Source organism: Penaeus japonicus, unplaced genomic scaffold (assembly GCF_977035675.1).
Source record: "Penaeus japonicus unplaced genomic scaffold, GWHDUDI00000001_assembly GWHDUDI00000029, whole genome shotgun sequence".
In the NCBI taxonomy this organism is placed as follows: Eukaryota; Metazoa; Arthropoda; class Malacostraca; order Decapoda; family Penaeidae; genus Penaeus; species Penaeus japonicus.
The window spans coordinates 5,793,171-5,814,877 of NW_028234431.1; the positions used below are offsets into that span (position 1 = coordinate 5,793,171).

General features: G+C 47.1%; 1 protein-coding gene across 1 annotated transcript in view; it reads left to right on the forward strand.

The window, feature by feature from the left end:
• Positions 1–934: 934 nt before the first annotated feature.
• The window catches only part of sd (TEA domain transcription factor 1 homolog scalloped), a gene marked incomplete in the record, with an annotated part of 145,040 nt that continues 124,267 nt past the window's right edge, over positions 935–21,707 (forward strand). The window contains 1 exon segment of the mRNA XM_086554539.1: positions 935–1,252.

Sequence of the window (21,707 nt, forward strand, 5' to 3'; positions counted from 1 at the left end):
TTTATATACATATACATATATATATATATATATATATGTATATATATATATATATATATATATATATATATATATATATATAGAGAGAGAGAGAGAGAGAGAGAGAGAGAGAGACAGAGACAGAGACAGAGAGAGACAGAGACACAGAGGGAGAGAGAGATGAGGTTTGCGAGGTAGCACATGTCTGTGTGCGTCGCTCTCTCAGGTAGCCTGGCCTCCCCTGGAACCTCTGGTCGAGTTGCCTACTCTCGTCTTCCGATTCACCATCTCTTATTTCCCATCGCCTCAGGGAACGCTTAGCTCTTACATGACATCGGAGCGTGTTTGAAATAGATCATGCCAGCGCTCTAGGATGAAATAGTCGTAGTTGAAGTCGAAGGAGATGGGAGGGAGAAAAATAATGCGGCGTAAATGCGATCCAGCAACTCGACCGACTTATTAACGGACCTAACCCCCTCCTCTTGTGGCCTGTACCTTTGCTCAAATGTCAAGGCCAGTCGCACTAACTCCATTAAATCATAGTGTGTGCAATCTTCCTCGTCTGCAACGCTGACTGATGTAATATCCACGATATGCAACAAAACAAGACGGCAAATGCGGATTATATTGTGAGAAATAGACTGCGATGGTCACCAGTGCGTCTCCTCCTACCCCCCCTTCCCTCCATCCCTCCTCCCACCCGGGACCCGTTACCCCCCCACCCACCCAACCTAGGAGGAACTGAGGTGGCGGATGTGGAACAAACGCTTAATATTTACAAGTTCTTCCTTCTCTCGTACTTGATTTGAATTTCTTATCGGGTTATCTATGGATGGAGACACTCCATCGCATTTACGTAGAGGCAAATTAGAGTGAGAAATCTCCCCCTAATAAATCGGACAGGTAAATGGGCAATCGGCATCGCGGATCGAGTAGTAGACCCAAACTACGAGACGCGATCAGTTCAGTTCACGTTCAACGTTCACACGGGGAAGTACTGTCCTGGATTTATCTCCGACATTTGGTGCTTTTTGGCCGTTCGTGTTGTCAGGAAAAATTAAAGAAACCAGTGATCTTAATTGAGAATCAGTGTTAACCCAAACGGACACGGACTCAGGTGTCAAGGGGGAGTGGAAATTATTGCTGTATTTTCGTGTAATTACGAGGGCTTTACAATATCCAAGTGTGAGAAAGAAACACTAGAATCACAGTTCAGTGTTGGCAGGATTTGAGAACTGCCAACACTATCCCCGAGAGGCGTTTTTTCTCGCAGGTAAGTTGGCATTAGACATGTTTCACGTTTTCAACCTTTTTTAAGTTCAGTTCAATCTGACTCGAGACATCTATATATATATATTTAATTTGATTTGCGAAATGGACGTCACGATTTACGTATGGTTGGTTGGTTGTCCCACTCGCCCTTCTTTCACCGTATTTATTCTAATCAGCCATTTAATAATCGGACTTATAAAAAATGTCCTGCGAATTTTTATTTACTCGTTCGACCCGCGTAAGAAGCGCGGATTTGCACGGGCGAAATTCTCGGGAAATTTAGACGCTCTCCGAGTCTCTCTCTTCGTCTTGTGATTTCCCTTAGTTTTCCTTTTATTTCCTCTTCTTCTTGGCTGTTCCCTTTTCGTAGGCTGGGGTTGGGGTGGTGGGGATATTTTCCTGTTTTGGGGGTTATTTATTTTCTAGCTTTATTGGGGTGGTTTTGAATGTATCGCTATTGTTAAGTGGCGTTCTTATAAGTATATAATTTTTGTTATTGTCATTATTATTAGTAGTAGTATTATTAGTATTATTTTCATCATCATCACCTGTGTCATTAGTAATAGATTAAGGCATTATAATTTTAGTAGTATTTTTTAAATATTAATGTCAGGTTATCGTTATTAATTTGATAAATTTTACAGTTTTAGATATTAATTTGATATCGCGTCCACTCTTCATATTCCAGCCACTGGGCCGCAAAACCTCCTAAATCAATGTCTTTTAATGGTATCCTTCGGTTTAGTAAATTGCAAAGCCTGTCTGCAACCTGAAAAAAAATCGTGGTTGGCAAATAAAATGATATGCGGAGGTATTAAGAATCACGTACGCGCGAACTACACACACACACACACACACACACACACACACACACACACACACACACACACACACACACACACACACACACACACACACACACACACACACACACACTCACACACTATCACAATTATCATTGGAGTTTCGTCCTTGACTTTAAATGCAGTTTATACTTCTCTGTGATGTTAACATTTATCACGTTATGTTAACCGCAAGACGAGGACAAACGCTCAACGCACACGCTTGAACGCGCGCTCATTTTATGTACACACAGTATCCACTTGGACGGACGTTGACGCACACACACACACACACACACACACACACACACACACACACACACACACACACACACACACACACACACACACACACACACACACACACACACACACACACACACGCAAACTCTCTCACGCACACACACGCACCCTCACACAAGCTCATACTCACGCGACCCCTACGCACGCACTCACACACGCACGCACGCACGCACACCACAAAGCAAAAAGATAATGTTATGGCGGTGATGTGTTGTGCCTGGTAGTGGGGTCGAGTGTCGAGTGGACCAGCATGCACCCTCGCTTGCCGCAGGTGTGTGTATGCGCGCGTGTGTGTGTGTGTGTGTGTGTGTGTGTGTGTGTGTGTGGGAGGGGGTAGGAGTAGGGGAAGGGGAAGGGGGGAGTGTCTGTGTTAGTGTGTGTGGCAGAGGGGGGGAGAGGTGTGTATGTGTGTGTGTGTGGGGCAGAGGGGGTGGGGTGGGGGGGATCTTGTAAAATAATAACATCGTCGGGTAGAAACTGACGGGTGTGTTCACAGGTAAGAGGGTGGGGTAGGGTGGGGGATTAGGATGAGGGAGGGAGGGAGGGAAGGAGGCTGGGGATGGGAGAAGGTGAATGTCCTATATTGTGAGATAGAGCGACGGAGAGGTAGGCCTACGTATGGGAGGGTATAGGATGAATATTGCTTGTTTTTTTGTTTTGTTTATGGTATTGCTCGGGGGAGTCTTGAGGGGGAGAGGATAGAGGAAGCGAGTAAGTAGTAATTCCCCAGGCTTGAAACCGCGAGTCAATTACGCAACGACTTGAGAAGTTAGGTCAAGTCAAGGTGTTGGATGCATAAACACAAACTCTCTCTATCTCTCTCTCGCTCTCACTCGCTCGCTCGCTCGCTAGCTCGCTTTCTCTATCAGCGTTTTCTCTCACTATCTCTTACTCTTTCTCTCTTGCTCTTTCTCTCTCTCCTTTCCTCCCTCTATCTCCCCCTCCCGCCTCTCCTTTCCCTCTCTCTCCCCCTCCATCCTCCCTTCCCCTCCCTCCCTCTTTCTCTCCCTCTCTCCCGTTTTCTCTCTATCTCTCTTTCTCTCCTTCTCGAGAGCGCGAAGACGTGAATAAGAAATGCGGCCGCAGTAGTCAGTGTCAGGCCCTAGTACAGCCGTGGGAAGATTACCTTATTCTGAATTTACGAAGGGGAATGGGGGGAGGGGAGGAGGGGGGGCATTGCGTAAAGTGCAGAGGAGTGTAGAATGTGTAAGATAACATGAATTGCACGTGCGACAGGCGTGTGGGGGAGGGGGGGAGAGAAGGGAGAGGGTGAGGACGCAGCTGGGCGGGCGAAACACACGTGCGCTGATGGGTGGGGGTGGGGATAAGGGGAGGAGGAGGGGGGGCGCCGAACCCTGGCTGCTACAAACACACACAGACATACGCAGGGAAACACACGGCATGCACACGCACGCGCACTTACATGCACGCACAAACACACACTCGCTCGCACGCATGTCAAATACTGGCATTAATATTCATTCTTATAAACTTCCGCACTCGTACGCACACTCACATACAGAAGGGGAGGCAGACGCTCGTGCGTGCGTGCGTGTGCGCCCTCACACACACACACACACACACATACACACATACACACATACACACACACACACACACACACACACACACACACACACACACACACCAACATATATGTATGTGAGTAATTATCCATGTACATATACACACTCAAAAAAAAAAAAAACAAAAAAAACACGTAACAAGGACACAACGAAGTCTTCCGCGAACACAATACGCCAAAAAAAGAGAGAAGTTCCTGACATCACGCTCACCACGATAATAATTAGCCGCACAATATCCACGTGCGATGGCGGATATAATAAACACACAGTCGACTCTGTACCCTAGATCCTCCTTGTGTTTTACGGGGTGTATGGTATACCCCCCCCCCCCTTGGCGTGGTCGTTGGTTGCGTAAGTAAGGACAGAAATGAGGGGAAGCATTGGCGTAGGAATCGACGTTGACATCATTACGCTCCTTACAACCGGTTGGCGTGAGGCTCGGTGTTGTAGCGTTCGTTCCGTTTGCGATTTTTAAAAGGTCGTTGTTGTTACGGGAGTTCCGTGCGGGGTAGTTGGCGAGGTTTTGCCGGTGGCGATGTATATCCTGTCTCTCTCTCTCTCTCTCTCAATCTCATACGCGATCGCATAACATAACATCCTCACTCTCTCTCTCTCTCTCTCTCTCTCTCTCTCTCTCTCTCTCTCTCTCTCTCTCTCTCTCTCTCTCTCTCTCTCTCTCTCTCTCTCTCTCTCTCTCTCTCTCTCTCTCTCTCTCTCTCTCTCTTCTCTCTCTCTCTCTCCCTCTCTCTTCTTTCTCTCTCTCTCTCCTCTCCTCCTCCTCTCCTCCTCCCCCCCTCCTCCTCTCCTCCTCCTCCTCCTCCTCCTCCTCCTCCTCCTCCTCCTCCTCCTCCTCCTCCTCCTCCTCCTCCTCCTCCTCTTCCTCCTCCTCCTCCTCTCCCTTCTCCGCCTCCTCTCCCTTCTCCTCCTCCTCCTCCTCCTCCTCTTCCTCTTCCTCCTCTTCCCCCCCCCAACCCCTGCTCCTCTTGATGCAGAAAAAATGAAAACGCAATTATTAATGCAGATCGGAAATCAAATCGCTTAAAAGTTGACGCAACATAATTCTGCCGTCAAACATTTATATACAACCGCACGAGTTGAGAGTTTGTTACTAATGTGTGCTTCAGTGTTTTCCCCCTTAGGCACTGGCTTTTTGCCTTTTTCCCCTCTCCTTCCTCCTCCTCTTCCTCCGCCTCTTCCTCCTCCTTCTCTGTTGTAGACCTTCTATGCCTCTGGTTTCTTCGTTTCCCGTCTCCCCTTCTTTTTCTTCTCCTTCTCCTCTTCCTCCTCCTCTTCGCCTTCCGCCTCCTCCTTCTCCTTCTCCTTCTCCTTCTCCTTCTCCTTCTCCTCTTCCTCCTCCTTCTTCTTCTCCTCCTCCTCCTCCTCCTCCTCCTCCTCCTCCTCCTCCTCCTCCTCCTCCTCCTCCTCCTCCTCCTCCTCCTTCTTTTCCTCTTCCTCCACTTCCCGTCCCATATCTGGAGTGATCTGACAACGGCCCGGTTTTATAAATTGAGGAAAAGTCCGATATTATCGCTCAATATGCAACTACAAGTCGATGAATACGAGAGAGGGAGAGGGAGGAAGAGGAGGGAGAGAGGGAGAGGGAGAGGGAAGGGGAGGGGGGAAGAGGGAGAGAGAGAGATAGAGGCAGAATATCAGGCTCCTCGAAGGGACAGAGAGAGAGAGACAGCGGCCAGATGTCGCTCGAATGGCCGTGTATGATTGGTGTATGAGCCACTTGTCGTGACGTAATGCCGAAGTTCGATACATCCTTGGATTGGAGAGTGGGGGAGGGGCCGGGGGGAAGGAGGGGATGAAGTGGGAAGGGGCAGGGAGGAGAAGGTTATGCAAAAAATGTGAAGAAAGAAACAAGGTTCATGTGTATCTTTTTCTCTCATTCTCTCTCTCTCTCTCTCTCGTTCTTCCTCTCTATCTTTCTTTTCCTTTTTCTATTCTGGTCTCTCTCTCTCTCTCTCTCTCTCTCTCTCTCTCTCTCTCTCTCTCTCTCTCTCTCTCTCTCTCTCTCTCTCTCTCTCTCTCTCTCTCTCTCTCTCTCTCTCTCTGTTATATTTATCTTTTGTTGCATCCGTATAGATAGGCTATGTATCTGTTTGATGCAAGAATTTTAAATAACGTGCACGTCGCGGACATGTTGCAAGGAAGGCTAGCAATATGTTGCAGTAGATAAAGCAGTAGACGAAAGGCTTTTCGAAATACAAGGAAAATGAAAATTATAATGGGGATATATTTATAAGTTGAATTATAGAAGTTCGATATAGAAACAGATATGACTGCGCAGTATTATAGGCAGCATTTATTAATAAAACGTTAAAAGACGGACAAAAGGAACACACGTATATATACATACATATATATATATATATATGTATATATATATATATATATATATATATATATATATATATATATATATGTGTATATATATATATATATATATACATATATATATATATATATATATATATATATATATATATATATATATATATATATATATATATATATATATATCGTGCTAGATTAATTAATAAAAGCATCAGCTTGGTGCGTTTGTATCTCTCTCTCTCTCTCTCTCTCTCTCTCTCTCTCTCTCTCTCTCTCTCTCTCTCTCTCTCTCTCTCTCTCTCTCTCTCTCTCTCTCTCTCTCTCTCTCTCTCTCTCACTTACATCTCATTCGAGCGTAACATGTATTTTTAATTAATTTCAAGTCGGGGGCTAGAAACGCACCGAAAACGCTTAGCCTAGTGCACGCGCGCCGATCAATTTCCATCTCGAAACAGATTGATGATAGAGGGGGAGGGGTGGGGGAGAGGTAGGGGTAGGGGTAGGGGTTTTCGGAGGAGTGGGGAGAAGAGGGGGCATCAGAAGGGGGTAGGATAGTATCAGGAGGGAACGGAGGGTATCAAGAGGGGGTGGGATAGTATCAGGGGGGGGAGGAGGGTACCAAGAGGGAGAGGAGGGTATCAGGAGGGGGGTAGGATAGAATCAGGGGGGAGAGGATAGTATCAGGATGGAGAGGAGAGGGTTATCAGGAGGAAGAGGATGGTATCAAGAGATTGAGTGATGCTGATGCTGGAGGTGAGATGAGGCCGAGTGGGCTGGGCCGAATGCGGCGGGACAGACAGACACGTGTGACGAAGGGAAGAGGCGGTGATAAAATGGTATTGTTCCGGTGCCATATAGATATTATCTGGGGGGGAGGGGGAGGGAATAAAGGAGGCGATGGGGATGGGGGGAGGGAGGCGGAGGGGAGTAAGAGGGAGGAGGCGGAGGGGAGGGGGAGTGGTAGGGGGGGAGGGAGGAGAGCCTAAGAGGGAAAACCTACCGAACCTAAAAGAGAATTCTGAGCCACCCGGGTCCTCCCCTCCCCTTCCTACTCCCTCTCCCCAGCCTCCTACTCCCCTCACTCCTCGTTCCTCTCTCTCCCCCCTCCTCCTCCTCCTCCTCCTCCCCCTCGACCACCAGCGCTTCCCTCCCCACTAATTGTGACGGGGAATTAAATGCTATAATGAGTGTGTCGCGCGGTGCGGGGGAGACCTGACCTCAGCGCTCGTCCCTTGGTGTATCGGTCGTTGTCCGTCCGTCCGGCCTCTTCTTCTTCTTCTTCTTCCTCCTCTTTCTCCTCCTCATCCTTCTCCTCCTCCTCTTTCTCCTCCTCTTCTCTCTTCTCCTCCTCTTTCTCCTCCTCATCCTTCTCCTCATCTTTCTCCTCTTCCTCTTCTCTCTTCTCCTCTTCCTCCTCATCTTTCTCCTGCTCTTTCTCCTCGTCCTCTTCTCTCCTCTCTCTCCCTCTCCCTCTCCCTCTCTCTCTTTTGAATCGCGATTACGAGTAACGGTTGTTGACGTCTCCTCTCGTCTTGCAAGTTGCATTTTGGCGAGCAACTTCGAGCGCGATGGCTTGCGTCAATTCATGCAGCTCGGAAGCGCTCTGAAAATGATGATTTTTTTTTTACTAGAATAGAATGAGTTTCAGTTTCCTCCGCGATGATTAGGTTGCTTGTATGAAAATCAGATCAGATTAGGAGTGATTAGGGAGAGATTGGGAATCCGATCGGCACGACTCTCGCGAAAATCTCGCAAGATCTCGCAAAACTTCGCCGCCGGTCGGGCCTCATTCGTCTCTCAGCGATCGCTTATTCTTGACAAAAGGAAGATAGGAAGAACGAATATAAAAAAAAATTATAATAAAATGAAGGAAGAACCGCTACGCCGACCGTGCATTCGTATCCAAGAGGTTCGCCCCCTTTTTTTTCGGTTCGTCGTGGCGGTTCGCGGTTCTACTGAGTTGTGACGCTGAAGGGTTATTTTGCTGATGGTTCTTCTCCGGTCCGTGTTTTTTTTTAAGACGACTATCACTCGAGATCGCTGGGTGAAGGTGACGCTCGGTGACTTCGCGCGGTGTCGTGCCGCTCCCGCAAGGCGCTGGAGGTTATGTTGCATTTATCTTTCTTTTTGTATTTGTGTTTTTCTGTTCTTCTTCTTTATTTTCGGATTTATCTGTTTGAATTGGATTGGGGATTTTCCGGGAGTGATTTGGTGAGAGAGAGAGAGAGAGAGAGAGAGAGAGAGAGAGAGAGAGAGAGAGAGAGAGAGAGAGAGAGAGAGAGAGAGAGAGAGAGAGATTTGGATTTCCGGCGTTCCGTTTTTCCCGTCCGTTCGTTATATCTGGTTGTCCGTTCGTCCGTCTATTGGGGGGTGGGGGGGGAGACAGAGAAAGAGAAGAAAAGAAAAAGAGAGAGAGAGAGATAGAGAAAAAGAGAGAGACTACGGAAAAAGATTACCCGGAGCGGCGCGGAATAACGAATCGGCCCTAATTCGGATATCCGGCGCGGGCGGAGACGGATCACCGGAGCGCCGGTACCGGAGACGGCGGAAGAAGACGCGTCGGATAACTGGCGTCGCGGCGGGAGATCTGCCGCCGTTACGTGCCGACCAGAGCGCCCGAGTCACAGGCAATTCGCGGATAAAATGTCACCGAAGGAGTAGGAAAAAGAGAGCGAGAAAGAATAATAGATATCCGCCGTTTTCTGCGCTGCCGCCCCGCCCGGTATGTTCGGATCGGCGTGACGCTCACGCTTCGGTTGCATGACTGGTTCTGAAAGGCCAAAGTTTACCGGAAAGTGGACTCAAGGGCTCAACATGCACCGCATTGTTGCAATTAAAAGTTAAAGAGCAGACGAGGCCCGCTGCTCCTCTTTTTTTCCCAATATTATTTTTCTTAACGTATATTTCGTCTCTTTGATTTTGTTTTAATTTTAAAGTATTGCGTCATTCCGGTCTGAGTCATCGGTGGTGTGACTTGTCTTTATTATGTCTACGAGGAACGGCATGTTCACCTCGATTTATATTTATATTTGGATTTTTTTTTTGGATTGTTTTCTTTTTGTATTTCTCTCTTTTTCTTGCGAATGGCAGGCAGACGTCAGCTGGCTGTTTATTTATCTGAAATCGAGTCCCAAGCATACGGCTTGCTTTTAGGCGCATTCGTATTATTGTTGTTATTACTGTTGTTATTGTTATTATTCATATTATTATATATTTTTTTGATAATAATGATGATAAATAATAATAATGTTATTGCTACTATTATAATCATTATTCTTCTTATTATTGGTAAAGTAGTTATTAATATCATAACTTTTTAATGATGATTTTGCTATCTCGAAGATGAAGGAGGATAACATCTAGACGTCCCTGTACTCCTCCGATTATCATGATCTCGGCGGCGTTGGATAACAGGCGCGTGCATCCTTCGCTATCCTGAACCCGCTATTGCATCGTCATCCTTCCCTCCCTGCATGTTGGACGCTCTCATCCTCCTCATTATCCGAGCGCGGTCGTTGTCTCTCTCTCTCTCTTTCTCGTTCTTTTTCTTTTTTTCATTTATTTATTTCTCTCTTTCTTTATTTGTCTCTTTCTCTATCGCCGTCTCCGCCGTCGCTTCTGGTAGCGGCCCGCAGGAAGAAGGAGGAAAGAGGAAAGAGAAGGAAGGAGGAGGAGGAGGAAAGAGAAAAGAAGGAGGAGGAAGGAGAAAAGAGAAGGAAGGAGAAAGGAAAGAGAAAAGAGAAAAGAGAAGTAAGAAGAAAGGAAGATGGAGGAGCTATTGTTTAGGGCGTGATCTAGGTCGTGGTATTAGGGTGGTGATCGAGGATGGTGTTTGGGGATAGTGTCTAAGGATGGTGTCCAAAGATGGCGGCCATAGACGGCAACCTGCGTGGTGACTTTGTGGATACATTTCACCGGACGCTATTCTTCTTACCCGTGATGTGATGTATGGCCAGGTATTGTGTGATGAATGCCCGCTCGATGCCCCTCCGATGTGATGCTAACCTCCGCGTATCTCTCATCTCTTCTGCCCGCGTGTGATGACTCTGCGTGTGATGACTCCGAGTGTGATGACTCCCCGACCAAGAGCGATCAGTTGCATTGCGTGGTGACTGCCGATACGCGACTCTCGTATTTGTTACATATTATTTGTATTGCTCGCTTATCGTCCCATCACGCGGCGATTGTATACTAATGACAGCAAGGAATGGCAGGGGAAAGGGAGAGGGGGGTGAGAGGGGGGAAGGTTTCGGGAAAGTGAGAGGGGGGGGTGACGGGGTTAAGGGAGATGGGGGGAGGGTTGCGGGAAAGTGAGAGGGGGGAATGTTGCGGGAAAGTGAGAGGGGGGGGGGTGAGGGGGTTAAGGGAAATGGAGGGGTTAGGGGGGGAGAGGGAGATGGGAGAAGACAGACCAAGGGGGGGGGGCTGGGGGTCAAAGTGTACCACCTGCTACTCTCACTCGACACTACAAAGCACCTCGCGGGGAGCCACCCCCCCTCCCCCTCACTCCCTCACCCTTTCCCCTACCCTTGCACCACCTGCTACGTACAACCCTGCGATTTTATTTTATTTTTTATCTTAATTGATATATAATAAAATATATGTATAATACAGATACTTAATAGTAACGTGGGTGATTGACTGGGTAAGAATGGGGGTGGGGGAGGGGGTGTCGGGAGTCATTTATCGCCCTGTTTTTTATTTTTTAGGTTTATATGTGGGCCTAAATTTGGCTGTGTTTTTCTAAAAAGATAAATATGCCTGTAGAACAAGCGTAACTTGTAATCACCCCTCCGCGTTTTGTTGCAAAAATGATGTGTTATCTCCCTTTTGTTCGTTTTTTTTGTACATTTTTTCCGTTTTCTTTTTTCATCTCTCTCTCTCTCTCTCTCTCTCTCTCTCTCTCTCTCTCTCTCTCTCTCTCTCTCTCTCTCTCTCTCTCTCTCTCTCTCTCTCTCTCTCTCTCTTTCCCCCTCTCTAAATTATGGAAATGAACCGAGACCGAAATAAACAGTTAGAGATGAGAGTCCGATAAGCAAGGAGGGGGGGGAGGAGAGGGAGAGGGATGGGGGTGGTTATCTGAGTCATCTGGTAGGAGGGGGGGAGGGGATGGAGTAGGGAGGAAGGGGGGGATAGGGCGAAAGGCGAGTGTTTTCCGCTTTCTTGATCTAAACCGCCCGCGATGACGCCCTCGTGTGGAGAATATGGCTATATCTGGTTGCCCTCACACACGCCCATCCACCTCGGAGCACGTTTACATATACACAGCTCACGTACATGGGTAACGCACACTCAATCTCATACTCGATCACATAATATAACATACTCACTTTCTCTCTCTCTCTCTCTCTCTCTCTCTCTCTCTCTCTATCTATCTATCTATCTATCTATCTATCTTAAAACACACACACGCACAAACATATACACACCAAAAAAATATGTTTGTAACCGCCTCATCCACACCCTCCTTACCCACGGACCCCTCCACCCCCCCACCTCCAACCAACACAGACACTCACGCACACACACGCCCATTCGCCCAAACGGTCTACCTCGCCAGTGATGGACCGTTTGATAAAAACTGCTTACAGGTGGTACGGGCGTGTGTGTAGGAGGGGGGAGGAGAGGAGAGGAGGGAGGGATAAGTGGAGGGAAAAGTGGGAGGAGGGAGGGAGGGGTGGAGGGAAAAGGTGGGAAGGGGGTTGGGTGGAGTTGCTGAGGGAGAAGAAAGGGGGGTAAGAGAGGGGAGAGGGTGAAGTGAGGGAGGGAATAAGAGAAGGCGAAGGATGGAGTGAGTTGGGGAGTTGGGAGAAAAGTGGGAATAAGGGAGAGAGAAGGAAGAAGGGAGTGATGGGTAAAGTACGTAAGGGTAAAGAAGGGCAGAGAGATAGATGGAGGGAATTGGTGAGAGTGGGTGGAAGAGAGAGAGGTAGAGAGACGGGGAGAAGAGCGGTTCACCTCCCCCCCCCCTTCCCCCCAGGTCACGAGGTCAAGGGACGCGGATGGTGCTGAGGGTAGGTCAGCCTAGTGACCCCTACAAAGGTACAACAATTTAAATTATATTATTACTAGTATGATTTTTTTCATTATTATCAATGTCATTATTATTTTTCATGCATTGGTAGTTGAAGTTATTGATATATTAACCCGTAACGTTCATAACAGTAATAATACGAAGACCAATAACACAGATAAGGAATAAGAAGATAGATAATACGTCTATTTTCCCGATTGTTTTCATTCTAATTGTTATTATTATTATTATTTTTATTATTATTATTATTATTATTATTATTATTATTATTATTACTCGTACACTTGTTACAACAGCTGTTATTCCTGCCACAAACCACGCTGAAAATATTCCTCGTGATGTTTTGTTTTTTAAGTCTTTATTCACTTTTCATTTTACACTCCGATCTTATCAGCATAATCATAATCCAAGATTAATGGTGGGCACAGGCGGAGATAATTCACCGCCTGTTGAACAGATGGAGAAAAAAAATATATATGTATATATATATATATATATATATATATATTACAACCGTATGTATTGGTGTTTTTTGCGCTATGTTTAAAATATTTTTTTCTCCAATATTTTTTTTTATGTGTTTTCCGTGTAAATGTGATTCGACGGTAAAATGTTCGTGTTTGATGTGTTTACTTATATAGGGTATATTGGGTATGTTGCGTAGCCTGTGTTTGGTATGTTGGGTAATCTGCGTAGCGTATGTTGCATAGTCTTTGTATGTTGGGTAGTCTGTGTAGGATATGTTGAGTAGCCCTGTATGGAATTTTGCGTAGCTTGTGTATGGTATGTTGGGTATATAAGGTAGCCTGTGTAGGTACCTTAAGTTTACATCTTCTTTACATGGTCTTGCTGTTCCCCTACTTCCCCACGCTAACCTCGTAAAATTGGCAACATTTCAAAATTACGAATTATGTAATATTTCAAACTTATACAATCGGCAGCGCGGGAAACATTATTTCTATTATACACACCCCTTTTATAAACACACACACACACACGCTCAGACATACGCAGAAGCAACAATCACATACACGCAACTAACAAACGCACACGCACACGCACTTATTCCTAATTTGCATACTTTCAATCGTAATCCTGTTAACACGCCGCGGCGGAGAAGACCTCGCATCACCGTCGTGAGAAACGGCAAACAAAAACAGAAATAATGATCTTTATTCAATGTGTTTTTTTTTCGGTTTTATTTTTATTGCGAGCGTTTGATTGCATAATACGAGGTGTCGGGCTATCCATATTTTATTTATATTATATATGGATAAATGGGCTAGGATACACACGCATGTACACGCACACCCATGTACACGAACACGCATGCACACACACAAACACACACACATACACAAACAAAGAAACAAACAAACAAACAAACAAACAAACACAAACAATCATTTACGTAATTCCTATCCCTGGGTGGCATCGACCGGTAGATTTTGTTAGTAGATTAGGCCTACGTAGGTAGATTTCGTCGGTAGATTGGTGGTGTCGGCGAAGGTGACAGTGGTAGACTGGTAGCCCCTTGACCGCCGCGTCTACCTGCTATCTAGTCTACGGGGCTACCGGGAAACCTAGATAGTCGTTGCCAGGTCCGGCTGTTGGTAGGGGGTAGGGTAGGTGGAGGGGTTGGTCATTAGGTGATGGCCTTTCTTTATTATTATTATTGTTATTATTATTATTATTATTATTGTTATTATTATTATTAGTGTTTTTTGTTATGATTTATATATGACTCATAATAGTAGAGGTAGTAATAGTGATTATATTATCGTAATTATTACTTTTTCCTTAGCGTTTTGTTGTTTTAATTATTATTTTATTATTATTATTATTGTTATTATTATTATTATTATTATCATTAATATTATTATTATAGTTATTATATGATAGTCATCATGATTATTGATATGTTGCTGTTTTGTTATTGTTATTATTGTTTTACTGATAAGGGTATATTTTTTGTTAATGTGAATTGATTAAATTGTTTTTAGTATTAGTTTTTATCACTTAGATATTTTTAATTATGACGATGTTCAGTCTCATTTTTTGTACATAGTAATTATAATAATGACAACGATAACAATGATATGATCGTGATGAGGAAATAGGAATAGTAAATGATAAGGTTACCGATAATAATAGCAATAAAAAACAATGATACAAAATAACACCACAATAATAATCACAATTAAAAAAAAAAAAAAGAACTATACACAACCACCCCTTCCTCCCCCGTAAAAAAAGAAAAAAAAAAAAGTTATCTCACCAAATTATTCATGTTATTCTCCCCGCGTGTGGGATCATATGGCAGGCGGGTGGGCGTGCGGGCGGGCGTGCCGATCGTATCCAACCGGAAGTACGATAGAGGCTATTGACGGAGAGAGTAAGTAGCGATAAAGTAGCGTCTGAGGAAGGGAATGGAGCTTGCGTCGTCGGGGTGGGAGGAAGGTAGCGAAGGATTGAGAGCGCTTTGTTGCTGAAGTGTAGCGGACACGGAGAGGGCGTTGGAAGGTGGTAAGGGGATGGATTTTGGTTGCTTCGAGTGTAGCGGAAAGGTTAGGGGATAAGGTAGGAGCGAACGGAGGATAGGTAGGTAGGTAGGTAGTGTTGGTCTAGGTCTAGTTAGCGTTTTGGTCGCTGAGGAACGAGCGGACATTTTTTTAAAAAGGTAGGAATCTAGCGGCGGTCTTGGTTTATCGAAAAATACGTTTTGTCGCTGAGTGGCAGTGGAGAGAAGAAGGAATAAAGCTTTGGTCGAAGGAAGGAAGGAAAATAGCCTCGGTCATAGTCCAGCGCAAAAAGCGCGTCGTGGCTACATATAGCTGTCGAGTTGCCTTTGCTTTTATTCGTGTGTGGAGCGAGTTCGAGAAGGGATGACGTTTCCCGATTCGGCAACGGGTAAGTAGCGGTGTCATGCTAGGTTTAGCGGGGATGATGGTCATGTAGCGGTTTAGCCAGGGCGGTCAGGTATACGCGAGGGTGATTAAGGTGTAGCGGGGAAGGGGGAAGGGGGAAGGGGTTAAGGGTGAGGAGCGAGGTGTCTTCTGAAGGGCAATGGGTTGAAGGGGAAGGGGGATTGGGAGGAAAGGGGTGAAGGGGAGAAAGAGGAAGATCTTGATGATAAGGAAGGGAGAAATATCGGCCGCGACGCGATGTCGATGACTCGGGGACTGGCGAGCCGTCCGCGCGACTTCGTTGAGTCCTCGGGAACGGTCTCTCGCGTCTGCGAAGGAATTGAAATCCCTCCGTCGCCGATCGCTACATATTTCCTTACTCCTAAAAGGACGAAGGAGAGTTGAATTAATAGCTTCGAAAGCCAGCGACGACTCAGCGGGCGGGTGCGTGCGTGTCCCGCGGGCGTTGAGCGAGAGCGGCGGCCGGGATGAGAGCCAGCGAGCCAGCCAGCGAGCGAGCGAGATCACGGTGTCCGGTGGCGCGGAAACGATGGCGAGAGAGAGTGTGTATGAATCACACGGCGTTGTCTCTCTCGTCAATTCCTCAAGGACGTCGCTCATTGATAATTCGCCGAAGTCTAGAGAGCGACTGCAGCGGGCGAGAGCGAGGGCGAGGGCGAGCGGCGGCGGCCAGGAGGGTAGCGGCGGTGTGTCGCGGCGGGTAGCGGGGTCGGGTCCGTGTTGCCGCCGCTCATGTACCAGTCAAGGATGCCGGTGACGCAACCGTGCACCGCTCTGGCTTGGCTAATGGATAAACACTTGCGCTGGTCTCGCTCTGTCTCTTTGTTTCTCACTCTCTCTCTCTCTCGCTTTGTCTCTCTCTCTCTCTCTCTCTCTCTCTCTCTCTCTCTCTCTCTCTCTCTCTCTCTCTCCCTCTCTCTCTCTCTCTCTCTCTCTCTCTCCTCTCTCTCTCTCTCTCCCTCCTCTCTCTCTCTCTCTCCCCTCCTCTCTCTCTCTCTCCCTCTCCCTCTCCCTCTCCCTCTCCCGCTCCCTCTCCCTCTCCCTCTCATTCTCCCTCACCCTCTCCCTCTCCCTCTCCCTCCGCCGTTGTTTAGCTCCCCCACCTGGCTTAACTGCATCGTATTATGCGTCACTAGTTTAGGTGGGTGGGTTAATGAAGGGGCGGGGTGAGGAAGGGGGAAGGGGAGGGGGAAGGGGGGGATTTAAGAGTGAGGGAATTGATTGGGGGGTATTGGACGGTTATGTCGGGTGTGGTAACAGTTGATTGGTTAAACGTGCGCCCTCGCCACACCGTCTGAAGGGCGGGTGCTACATGCGTCGGGGCGTGCGAAGAACAACAACAACGCGTATTGCACGAGTCGGCGGCGGTGGCGGTGGCGACGGCGACGGCGACGGCGAAGGCGGCGGCGGTGTAAGACTGGGAAGCAATGTGCGCGCATAGTTCGAATTCCGGCGAAATCACGAATTCTTTTGTCACTCTGAGCGCGCGTAACCTTCAGGCAAGATCGATTCGGAGCTTGCTTGCTGGCTGGCAAAAGTTCAGAGACGAGACAACTCAACCGAATCCGAACCTGTGTCAGGGTTCTGCCCCTCCCTCCCTCCCCCCCTCCTGCCCCACTCCCCATTCCCCCCCACCCCTACTCACACTCCTGTCTCCCCTCCCCTCCCCTTTCCCTCTTTCTCCCTATTCCCTCCTCCTCCCCTGTGCCCCTCCCCCCCGCAGTCACGCTAATGTCAGTTATGAGCGGCCGGCCAACCTGACGACGCCGGCCCGGTCCAAGGCGGTCTCCCGCGAGCGCCAACGAAGGCAGAAAAGCCCCGGGATTCCACGCATTCCGACTTCCGCCAAGTGGATGCAATAAAACATGCTTATGGACGCCAAGCAAACACTGCAGAATGGGGGAGGGTGGGGGAGAGGGAGGTCGGAGGAGGGGGAGGGGAGGGGGAAGGGGAAGGGGAAGGCCAGGGAGGATATTGGCGTAGGAAGGAAAGGGAGGAATACACGCGCTCGCTCACTTGCTTGCTTGCTTGTTGGCGTCGCAGTTTAGAGTCCAGTGCCCTCGTTCGATCCAGAGGGAGGGGGAGGGGGCTTGAAGGAAGGGGGAGGGAGCGCAATTACAGCCGTGAGTACTGCGCGATTTGCAAAAGAGCGGCGACGGCGGCGGCGGCGTCCGAACAAGCCGGCATTCCTTGCGTGGCGCGACAGGTTGTCATGGGAACCGTTCGGCGATTTCGGGGTTTAAAGGGCCTCCCCCTCCCCCTCCTCCCCCTCCTCCTCCTACTCCCCCTTGGGGCTCCTTGGACGCCGTCGTGGGGATTGGCGAATCGCTTTTTTCCCATGTCATTCATGGTGGGGGGTTGGGGGGGGTAGGGGAAGGGGAAAGGGGTTGCTTCTTCAAGTGTTAACCCCTCGTTAGAATCATCCGTCCCGATGCGCTTTTGTTTGTTTTGTTTGTGTCATGTCGGAATGGCGATGACGTGACTCTTGTTATCACGGCCGTCGCGTGGTTTCCATTTTATTTATTTATTGAGAATGTGGATGTGAAGGGTCTCATTTATTATTAAACTATCATTTCATGTTCATTATATTCCGTCCGTGTATATTTTGGTAGATCGAAAGCGTGGTTCCCAAAGAGAAGGCTTGGTGAAAGAAGCGCGTCAACAGACAGACAGATAGATAGATAGATAGAACTAACCTCATGGCGCATGCAACATGGAAGATCTCATTATTTTTCTTCTCACATTGCCGTTGAAAGGAGAGATTTAATTCCTTTTATTTTCCGTCATTACCATTTTTCTCTCATTGTCGTTGAGAAGGAGATATTTAATTATTTACTCTCCCTCTCCCTCTCCCTCTCCCTCTCCCTCTCCCTCTCCCTCTCCCTCTCCCTCTCCCTCTCCCTCTCCCTCTCCCTCTCCCTCTCCCTCTCCCTCTCCCTCTCCCTCTCCCTCTCCCTCTCCCTCTCCCTCTCTGCCGCCGCTGAGGTTGTCCCGAGAGCTTTTTAAAACGGCCTCCCTCGCGGGCGCAGGAGTTGGCGGGCAGGACAACAAAAGGCGGGAGGCGGCGGCCGTTACAGGGCGCAGAGGCGGGCAGGCGAGCGGGCAAACGGGCGAGGGAGCGACCGCCGTTTAAATGGGGACTCGCACAACGTTCGCCCGTCCGTCCGTCGCCCGCCCGCCCGCCCGTCCGTCCGTTCGACCCCCGCTACTGGGAACACCTTGCCGGGGCGTCTTGCCCGATTTCGCTATTTTGGAATACCTTGCCCGCTTCGGTATATACAGCGATACCTTGCCCCGGTCTCACTGTTGGAGAGCGATTTGCTCGCCTTCGTTACTGGGGGGGGGGGGGGGAAACCATTACCTGGTCTCGTTACTGGGAGGGTGTTGCCCCGGTCTCACCACTGGCCATACCCCCTTCCCGGTGTCGCTACTGTGTACACCTTATGTACACCTTACCCGCAGGAAGCACCTTGCCGCTATCCTCTCTCTCTCTCTCTCGTTCGAGGTCCTGCACGCCCTTGAGTTCTCGCGCGGGTATCGTCGAAGCGGGTATCGTCGAAGCGGGTATTGTCGAAGCGGGTATCGTCGAAGCGGGTATCGGGTCGCGGGCGAGGCGAGAGGAAGGGAGGGCACGGGGAATCGGTTCCACGTGCGATCGAGTGGCCCGTTGCGGCGGCGGGGAGGTGGGGTGGGGGGGTGACTGTGGCTTCGAGGAAGGTCTTGGAAGGAAGGAGGAGGAGAAAGAAGAGGAGGCTGGGGTAGGGGGCAGGGGGATAAGAAAGCACGGGTTCAGAGAGGAGGAAAAGGAGAATAGGGAGGAGGTTGGGAATGGAAAGGAGGGAGGGGGGGGGAGGGTGAAAGTGGGGTAGGGGAGGGGAGGGGAGGGGAGGGGAGGAGGTAGGTAATGGTGCGTCCTATCCTCGGAAGGTCGGAAAGGAGCGGCGTTATGAAAACCTGAATAGCTTCGACAGGTAATATTGGCAACCGTTTTACCGTGGGACCAGTGGCGGCGACCAGGGGGCTACCGGGAATCCCCTCCTCCCCCCTTATCTGCCATAAGTCCCTTTGCCCTCTCCCTCTCCCCTCTCCCCTCTCCTACTCCTTCCTCTCCCTCTCTCATCTCCCCTCTCCCCTCTCCCTCTCCTCCCTCTCCCTCCTCTCTCCTCTCTCTCCCTCTCTCTCTCCCTCTCTCTCTCTCTCTCTCTCTCCCTCTCTCTCTCTCTCTCTCTCTCTCTCTCTCTCTCTCTCTCTCTCCCATCCCCTCCCCTTCTCCCTCAACCTCTCCCTCTCCCTCTCGCCCCTCCCCCTCCCCCTCCCCCAACACTTCCCATCGTCGAGGGTGGCCTGGCGACGACGACATTACCACTTATTCTTCCTCTCCCCTTATCCGTCGGTGGCTGTGGGAAAACGACAGGAAAACGAGGATATTATGAGGGAGAGAGAGAGAGGGATGAGATGAGAAGAGGAGAGGAGAGGAGAGGAGACGAGAGGAGAAGAGGAGAGGGGGATGAGATGAGAGAAGAGAGGAGAGGAGAGGAGAGAGGGATGAGATTAGAGAAGAGAGAAGATGAGAGGAGGAGAGAGGGATGAGATGAGATGAGGAGGAGAGGAGGAGAGAGGGATGAGATGAGAGGAGGAGAGAGGGATGGGATGAGATGAGAGGAGAGGAGGAGACGAGAGGAGAGGAGGAGAGAGGGATGAGATGAGAGGAGGAGAGAGGGATGAGATGAGAGGAGGAGATGAGAGGAGGAGAGAGGGATGAGGTGAGATGAGAGAAGAGAAGAGAAGAGAAGAGGGGGAGAAAAGAATAAAGAAGAGGATGAGGGAGGGTGTAGAAATGATGCGTAAAGCGATGTGTGGGAGAACCGTGTCACAGGTCCTTGAGATTCGCAGGGATTTCAATGGGACGCGCGCACTGGCTAAGTGACAGCCGGCGGGAGGCGGACGGGAAGGACGCTACAGCGCGGCGGCGAGTGGGAGTTGCGAGTTGCGAGTTGCGAGTTGTGTGTTGCGAGTTGTTGTTGCTGGCGATGGCGATTGTTGGGGTTGGTGTTTTGATATTGTTGAATGTATTGTTATTTCGCTTTTGTTGATTTTGTTTTTATTTATTATTTATTTTTTTATGATGGCATTACTATTGTTATTATCATCGGCATTATATCATTAATATTACTATTATTGTTATTAATAGTAATAATATTATCATTACTATCATTGTTATTAATAATAATAATATTATTATTACTAATTATTATTATTATTATTATTATTATTATTATTATTATTATTATTTTATCGATACCGTTATTATCCGATTTATTAGGAGTAGTAGTCATAGTATTTTTGCGGATATTATTATTGTAATTGTTATTAACTCTCTTATTATTATTACTATTATTGTTTTTGTTATTGTTAGTTTTCTTATAATTTTTGTTTATAGTACTATTATTGTTATTGTAAATATTATAATTATTACTATTATTATTATTGTTGTTGTTTATAATACCATCATCGTCATTATTATACCTATAAAAACAACGATATTGATAATAATAGTACTAATGATGATAATAGTAATACTACTAATAAATATTTATGAGGCTACGCATAATATCACAGATCAGCATTGTTTACTAACTGAAAAAAAAAAAAAAAATTGATGCAGTAATAGTGATTATGAAATGAATTATCGTAAAACAGATGGCAACACGACATTATATATGATATTGCAGGCGCATTAATATTGATGAGAGTAGGCCTACATTAATATAATTACTACGGAAGGCTCTAATAAAACTGCTCTGCTCTTTACTAATGTTATTTGTTAATACTTTTGTTTTTTTTTGGAATTGTAATCATATCGCCGACGTTAATTATTTGATTAGCAGGTGTGTTGAAATTTATTTTTATGGAGTCGTTTTTTTATTATTTATATATTTATTTATTTATTTATTTATTTATTTATTTTGTAATGGAAAGGATAATAATGATAGTAATATTGATGATGATAATGATAGTGGTGATAAGAATGATGATGATGATAGTAATTATACAATGATTATAATAAAGGTAATATGAATAATGATATGTTAATAATAATTGTGATGATAATAATAGCATCGTACATCGTAATAATGATTATTATTCTCATTAGTACTACTACTATTTTTACAGTTATATTGGTGATTTATTTTCATTGTTATTGTTGTTTTTTGTTGTTCGTGGTGGTATTATTGTTATTATTATTATTATTATTATTATTTTTATTATTATTATTATTATTATTATCATTGTTTTGTTATCATGATTTACATTATTGTCGTACATGTAATTACGCTGTAATTGTCCTTGCCTTCAATTTCATTAAAATTAAAAAAAATCATAATATCCGAGACCACTCACAATCTCCACTATTACCTCC